Source organism: Nerophis lumbriciformis, linkage group LG39, assembly GCF_033978685.3.
Source record: "Nerophis lumbriciformis linkage group LG39, RoL_Nlum_v2.1, whole genome shotgun sequence".
Lineage (NCBI taxonomy): Eukaryota > Metazoa > Chordata > Actinopteri > Syngnathiformes > Syngnathidae > Nerophis > Nerophis lumbriciformis.
Window position 1 is genome coordinate 22354696 of NC_084586.2, and position 8437 is coordinate 22363132.

Sequence of the window (8437 nt, forward strand, 5' to 3'; positions counted from 1 at the left end):
AAAAGTCATGTATGAAGTCATAATTATGAAGATGAGAAAGAGGAAATTATAAGATTAAAAGTCATAATTATAAAATAAGAAAAGAAATTCATAAAAAGTCATAATTATGAGATGAGAAAAAGGAAATGATAAGATTAAGTCATAATTATAAAATAAGAAAAAAAATTGAAACTATGCGATAAAAAAAGTCCTAATTATGAGATAAATCAAAGTTCTGAGGTAAGAAAGTCATTATCATGAGATAAAAAGTCATAATTATGGAGATGAGAAAGAGGAAATTATAAGATTAAAAGTCATAATTATAAAATAAGAAAAAAAAAGTGAAATTATGCGATTAAAAAAGTCCTAATTATGAGATAAATCAAAGTTTTGAGGTAAGAAAGTCATAATTATGAAATAAAGTCATAATTATGAGATAAAAAGTCATATATAAAGTCATGTATATGGAGATGAGAAAGAGGAAATTATAAGATTAAAAGTCATAATTATAAAATAAGAAAAAAATTCATAAAAAGTCATAATTATGAGATGAGAAAAAGGAAATTATAAGATTAAAAGTCCTAATTTTGCGATAAATCAAAGTTTTGAGGTAAGAAAGTCATAATTATGAAATAAAGTCCGAAGTATGAGATAAAAAGTATTCATTATGGAGATGAGAAAGAGGAAATTATAAGATTAAGTCATAATTATAAAATAAGAAAAAAATTCATAAAATGTCATAATTATGAGATGAGAAAAAGGAAATTATAAGATTAAAAGTCCTGATTATAAAATAAGAAAAAAAAATTGAAATTATGTGATAAAAAAAGTCCTAATTATGAGATAAATCAAAGTTTTGAGGTAAGAAAGTCCTAATTATGTAATAAAGTCATAATTATGAGATAAAAAGTATTCATTATGGAGATGAGAAAGAGGAAATTATAAGATTAAAAATCCTAATTACAAAATAAGGGGAAAAAATATTGAAATTATTTTTTTTAGAAATTAGTTTTTATCTCATTACTTTAGTTCTGAGATATAGTATATAGCAGTGTTTTTCAACCACTGTGCCGCGGCACACTAGTGTGCCGTGGGAGATGATCAAATTTCATCTATTTGGGTTAAAAATATTTTTTTGCAAAGCAGTAATTATAGTCTGCAAATGATATTATGTTGTTGTTGTTGAGTGTCGGTGCTGTCTAGAGCTCGGCAGAGTAACCGTGTAATACTCTTCCATATCAGTAGGTGGCAGCAGGTAGCTAATTGCTTTGTAGATGTGGGAAACAGCGGGAGGCAGTGTGCAGGTAAAAAGGAGTCTAATGCTGAAACCAAAAATAAACAAAAGGTGAGTGCCCCTATGAAAAGGCACTGAAGCTTAGGGAAGGCTATGCAGAACAAAACTAAAACTGAACTGGCTACAAAGTAAACAAAAACAGAATGCTGGACGACAGCAAAGACTTACTGTGGAGCAAAGACAAAGAAGGATAAAAACAACTGAAATATTCTTGATTGCTAAAACAAAGTTGATGCGGGAAATATCGCTCACAGGAAGACATGAAACTGCTACAGGAAAATACCCAAAACAGAGAAGAAGCCACCAAAATAGGAGCACAAGACAAGAAGTAAAACACTACACACAGGAAAACAGCAAAAAAAAGTCCAAATAAGTCAGAGTGTGATGTGACAGGTGGTGACAGTACACCTACTTTGAGACAAGAGCTATAGTGATGCATGCTTGGTTATGCTTTAAAGTCATATCCAACGACTTTTTTTACTGTCAACTGAGTTTCGTTTTTTAATGATTTCTGCTGGTGGTGTGCCTCCGCTTTTTTTCAACTCAAAAAATGTGCCTTGGCTGAAAAACAGTGGTATGTAGTATATACACTGCTCAAAAGAATTGGCTGAAAAACAGTGGTATATAGTATTTACACTGCTCAAAAAAATTAAAGGAACACTTTGAAAACACATCAGATTTCAATTTTGAAAAAAAAGAATGTGTGATGTCTATACTCAGGAACAAAAGAATGCCACATCTTTTGATGGAAATAAAAGTTTTCAGCCTACAGAGGGCTCACTATATAGACACCCCAAAAATCAAAGTGAAAAAATGATGTGGCAGGCTCGTCCATTTTGCCTAAATTCAATTTCTGAAACTCAAAATTATTTTCAATATCTTGTGTGGCCCCCACGTGCTTGTATGCATGCTTGACAACGTGGCGACATGCTCCTAATGAGACCACGGGTGGTGTCTTGTGGGATGTCCTCCCACATCTGTCTCAGGGCATCAGTGTAAAGTCTGAGGAGCAACCTGATGGAGCCAAACATTATGTCCCAGAGGTGTTCTATCAGGTTTAGATCAGGTGATGGTGAGGGCCATTCAATTGTGTCAATTCCTTCATCCTCCAGATACTGTCTGCATACTCTTGCCACATTGTCGTGGACCAGGAGGAACCCAGGACCTACTGCACCAGCGTAGGGTCTGACCATGGGTGCAAGGGTTTCATCCCCATACCTAATGGCAGTCAGACTGCCGTTCTCTAGCCTGTAGAGGTCTGTTGGTCCCTCCATGGAAATGCCTCCCCAGACCATCACTGACCCACCAGTGAACGGGTCATGCTGAATGATGTTGCAGGCAGCATAGCGCTCTCCTTGGCTTCTCCAGACCCTTTCACGTCTATCACGGGTGCTCAGGGTCAACCTGCTCTCATCTGTGAAAAGCACAGGGCGCCAATTCTGGTGTTCTATGGCAAATGCCAATGGAGCTCCAGTGAGGACAGGACACACTACAGGACGTGGTGCCCTGAGGCCACCCTGGTGAAGTCTGTTTGGGCAGAGACATTCACACCAGTAGCCTGCTGGAGGTCATTCAACCTGTTCCTCCTTGCACAAAGCAGCAGATATGGGTCCTGCTGATGGGATGAGGAGCGTCTACGGCCATGTCCAGATCTCCTAGAGTAACTGCCTGTCTCCTGGAATCTCCTCCATGCTCTGGAGATTGTACTGGGAGACACATCAAATCTTCTTGCAACAGCGCGCATGGATGTGCCATCCTGGAGGAGTAGGACAATCAGGAGGGTTAAGAAATGGTCTCATGCTCCCAGTGGTGATAATGACTCCAGCTAAAGACAACACTTGTGGAAAAACTTTTACAAAAGATCAAGAGGGAGGAACTTGAAATGGCCTCCACCTGCAAAACCAGTCCTGTTTTGGGGGCCATCTCGTTGTTGGCCCTCTAGTGCACCTGTTGTTGATTCCATCAACACTAATGCAGCTGAAACTGATTAACAACCCCCTCTGACACATACCTGACCAAAACCTTATCAGAAAAGTGCAGTTGAATTCATGCCATACCCTGATAAAAAACTGTTCCTTTCATTTTTTTGAGCAGTAGTTATTACCATGAATTGATTAAAGTGGACCCCGACTTAAACAAGTGTAAAAACTTATTGGGGTGTTACCATTTAGTGGTCAATTGTAGGGAATATGTACTGTACTGTGCAATCTACTAAGAAAAGTCTCAATCAATCAATCAATCAGTTTACAATTTCAATGTTAATCTCATAATTGTGACTTTTTTAATATCATGATTTCGACATTTTATATCCACCCATTTCCTACCGCTTGTCCCTCTTGGTCACGGTGTCGCGGGGGTGCATTCGGGCGGAAGGTGGGGTACACCCTGGACAAGTCGCCAGCTCATGGCAGGGCCAATTATGAATGTTTCTTTTATAATTATGACTTTTTTAAAGTCATAATATAATTATGACTTTTTTTCATCCCGTTTGTTGACTTTTTATCTCATAATTTCGATGTTGTATCCCATAATCATAACTTTTTACCTAAACATTTCGATCTTTTATCACATAATTATGCTTTACCATTGGGGTATTTTTTTTCTTTCTATTTTGTGGCGGAAACGCGAAGCCCGAGAGGAAAGAAAAGAGTCTAAATTACGAGATAAAAAGTCAGGAGAAACGGAAAAACTGATTCTTTTTTAAAATATTCCAACACCCAAAGTTTCTATTTAAAGATGAGACCGCGGGTACTGGCTAGAAAAAAGGTATGTTTCCTGCTTTTAAAAGACTAGATGATAATGATCAATATTTTATAAACGCAAAACAAATCAACACATTTTTACTACTTGCCAACCCGCGGTTTAGTCTTTTAATAACAACTTCCGGTTCAGGAATGTGAACAAACATCATTTTTGGTCAGTTTCCGCTGAATTATTATTTTAAAGTTTGTTATATATTTAAATAAATAGTAAGCATTTTTTGGGGGGTGTAGTCATTGATCCTGAAAAATAACACTTGTTTTCCCTAAATAGCAACTTCCGGTTCACGAATTTGAACAAACATCGTTTTTGGTCAGTTTCCGCTGAATGATTCTTTTAAAGTTTGTTATATATAAAACAAATATTAAGCCTTTTGGGGGGGGGGGGGGGGGTGTAGTCATTGATCCTGAAAAATAACACTGGTTTACCCTATATAGCAACTTCCGGTTCAGGAATGTGAACAAACATCGTTTTTGGTCAGTTTCCGCTGAATTGTTATTTTAAAGTTTGTTATATATAAAATAAATAGTACGCCTTTTTTTGGGGGTGTAGTCATTGATGCTGAAAAATAACACTAGTTTTCCCTAAATAGCAACTTCCGGTTCACGAATGTGAACAAACATAATTTTTGGTCAGTTTCCGCTGAATTATTATTTTAAAGTTTGTTATATATAAAATAAATAGTAAGCCTTTTGGGGGGGGTGTAGTCATTGATCCTGGAAAATAACACTTGTTTACCCTATATAGCAACTTCCGGTTCAGGAATGTGAACAAACATCGTTTTTGGTCAGTTTCCGCTGAATGATTCTTTTAAAGTTTGTTATATTGAAAACAAATACTAAGCCTTTTTTTGGGGGGGGGGGGGGGGTAGTCATTGATCCTGAAAAATAACACTTGTTTTCCCTAAATATCAACTTCCGGTTCACGAATGTGAACAAACATAATTTTTAGTCAGTTTCCGCTGAATTATTATTTTAAAGTTTGTTATATATAAAATAAATAGTAAGCCTTTTTTGGGGAGTGTAGTCATTGATCCTGAAAAATGACACTTGTTTTGCCTAAATAACAACTTCCGGTTCACGAATGTGAACAAACATAATTTTTAGTCAGTTTCCGCTGAATTATTATTTTAAAGTTTGTTATATATAAAATAAATAGTAAGCATTTTTTGGGGGGTGTAGTCATTGATACTGAAAAATAACACTTGTTTTCCCTAAATAGCAACTTCCGGTTCAGGAATGTGAACAAACATCATTTTTGGTCAGTTTCCGCTGAATTATTATTTTAAAGTTTGTTATATATAAAATAAATAGTAAGCCTTTTTTGGGGAGTGTAGTCATTGATCCTGAAAAATGACACTTGTTTTCCCTAAATAACAACTTCCGGTTCACGAATGTGAACAAACATCGTTTTTGGTCGGTTTCCGCTGAATGATTCTTTTAAAGTTTGTTATGTATAAAATAAATATTAAGCCTTTTGGGGGGGGGGGGTGTAGTCATTGATCCTGAAAAATAACACTGGTTTACCCTATATAGCAACTTCCGGTTCAGGAATGTGAACAAACATCGTTTTTGGTCAGTTTCCGCTGAATTGTTATTTTAAAGTTTGTTATATATAAAATAAATAGTACGCCTTTTTTTGGGGGTGTAGTCATTGATGCTGAAAAATAACACTAGTTTTCCCTAAATAGCAACTTCCGGTTCACGAATGTGAACAAACATAATTTTTGGTCAGTTTCCGCTGAATTATTATTTTAAAGTTTGTTATATATAAAATAAATAGTAAGCCTTTTGGGGGGGGTGTAGTCATTGATCCTGGAAAATAACACTTGTTTACCCTATATAGCAACTTCCGGTTCAGGAATGTGAACAAACATCGTTTTTGGTCAGTTTCCGCTGAATGATTCTTTTAAAGTTTGTTATATTGAAAACAAATACTAAGCCTTTTTTTGGGGGGGGGGGGGGGGGTAGTCATTGATCCTGAAAAATAACACTTGTTTTCCCTAAATATCAACTTCCGGTTCACGAATGTGAACAAACATAATTTTTAGTCAGTTTCCGCTGAATTATTATTTTAAAGTTTGTTATATATAAAATAAATAGTAAGCCTTTTTTGGGGAGTGTAGTCATTGATCCTGAAAAATGACACTTGTTTTGCCTAAATAACAACTTCCGGTTCACGAATGTGAACAAACATAATTTTTAGTCAGTTTCCGCTGAATTATTATTTTAAAGTTTGTTATATATAAAATAAATAGTAAGCATTTTTTGGGGGGTGTAGTCATTGATACTGAAAAATAACACTTGTTTTCCCTAAATAGCAACTTCCGGTTCAGGAATGTGAACAAACATCATTTTTGGTCAGTTTCCGCTGAATTATTATTTTAAAGTTTGTTATATATAAAATAAATAGTAAGCCTTTTTTGGGGAGTGTAGTCATTGATCCTGAAAAATGACACTTGTTTTCCCTAAATAACAACTTCCGGTTCACGAATGTGAACAAACATCGTTTTTGGTCGGTTTCCGCTGAATGATTCTTTTAAAGTTTGTTATGTATAAAATAAATATTAAGCCTTTTGGGGGGGGGGGGTGTAGTCATTGATCCTGAAAAATAACACTTGTTTACCCTATATAGCAACTTCCGGTTCAGGAATATTTTGTTTTATCTGCAAAAGATCGCTTAATTTTTCTACGGTATTTTCTGTATTTCAAAATACAATTTAAATTAAAGCTGCAAGCAGCATTGGTCGGGCCCGCATATTTGGCAGGTGCTACCCCTAAGTGTCCCAATAATATTGTCCAGTTTTAGTCCTAAGTGTCCCAATACTTTTGTCAAGTTGTAGTCCTAAGTGGCCCAATACTTTTGTCCAGTTTTGGTCATAAGTGTCCCAATACTTTTGTCCAGTGGTAGTCCCAAGTGTCCCAATACTTTTGTCCAGTTTTCGTGCTATGTGTCCCAATACTTTTGTCCAGTGGTAGTCATAAGTGTCCCAATACTTTTGTCCAGTGGTAGTCCCAAGTGTCCCAATACTTTTGTCCAGTTTTCGTGCTATGTGTCCCAATACTTTTGTCCAGTGATAGTCATAAGTGTCCCAATACTTTTGTCTACTTTTAGTCCGAATTGTCCCAATACTTTTGTCTAGTGTACCTACCTTGTCTGCATTGTGTGGGCACGCTGGTGCTGCCTGCTTTTAAGCAGCCATCTTGAAAAAACAGCAGCATCAGCGCAGAGGTTCTTTGAAGGGTCATAAAATCAAAACCGGAGCAGGTATCAAAACTCTTTTCGCCAACTTTTAATCAGAAGGGTTCAATCTCTCTCCTGTGTTAGTTTGAAGCCGAAACAACAAACGCGCTCAGAGGAGATAATGTTTGAAGAAAGGTGACCGGTTTTTACAAAAATTTTGTTTTGAAGGGGGAATAGCAAACTTCCTGTTGATTTTTGCTGGGGGTTGTCAATTTATGAAATGTAGGTCTAAGTGAGACCTACATAGAGGTTTTTGTTTCATGTCTCTCCGACCTTCCCAGTGGGAGTTACAGGCAGTTTTGTCATTTTTTTCTTCCGAGGAGCATTTTTTTCTGCGTTTTATTAAAAAAATTGCGCTAGAGCGCAATTTTGAGATTTGGGGTTAGGTTTTTTATAAGATAGCAATTTTTGACAGTCCTGATGTGTGTGTTCAGTTTGGTGAGTTTTGAAGCATGTTAAGGGGGTCAAATTACAGCTCAAAGAGGCAAAAGTTACTGTTTTTAGTACTTTTTTGTCTTGAAGGGGGAATTGCCAACTTCCTGTTGATTTTAGCCCGACAATGTACTATTATGAAATGTAGGTCTAAGTCAGACCTACATAGAGGTTTTTGTTTCATGTCTCTTTGACCTTCCTAGTGGGAGTTACAGGCAGTCTAGTTTTTTTCTTCCTAGGGGGCGCTAGAGCGCAATTTTGAGTTTTGTGGTTCGTTTTTTTTTTTTAAAAAGGCAATTTTCGCAGGTCCTGATGTGTGGGTCAAATATGGTGAGCTTTGAAGCATGTTAAGTGGGTCAAATTACAGTTTAATGTGGCGGCGGAAGAATAAAGAATAAAGAATAAAACCTTACAAATTCAATAGGTCCTTATGTCCCATTGTATAAGGACTCCCTTTGGGAGTCCTTATACAATGGGCCATGTGGGCCCTAATAAACCAATCGTTTGTTTTTCCAATTTTCATTCCTGAAATGACCAAAATATACACTTACACTTTAATATTTCCTACATTTGGACGGCCGCTTACTTACTACCACAGAAACAAGACACCTTTTATCAGAAGCCCACACACCTTATCAGCGTCAGACAGACGCCGCCTCTCCCAGAGACCATCCTCCGCTGTGACGTCATCAAAACGCCCACGAGCCACACCATTAGGTACACCTGTAA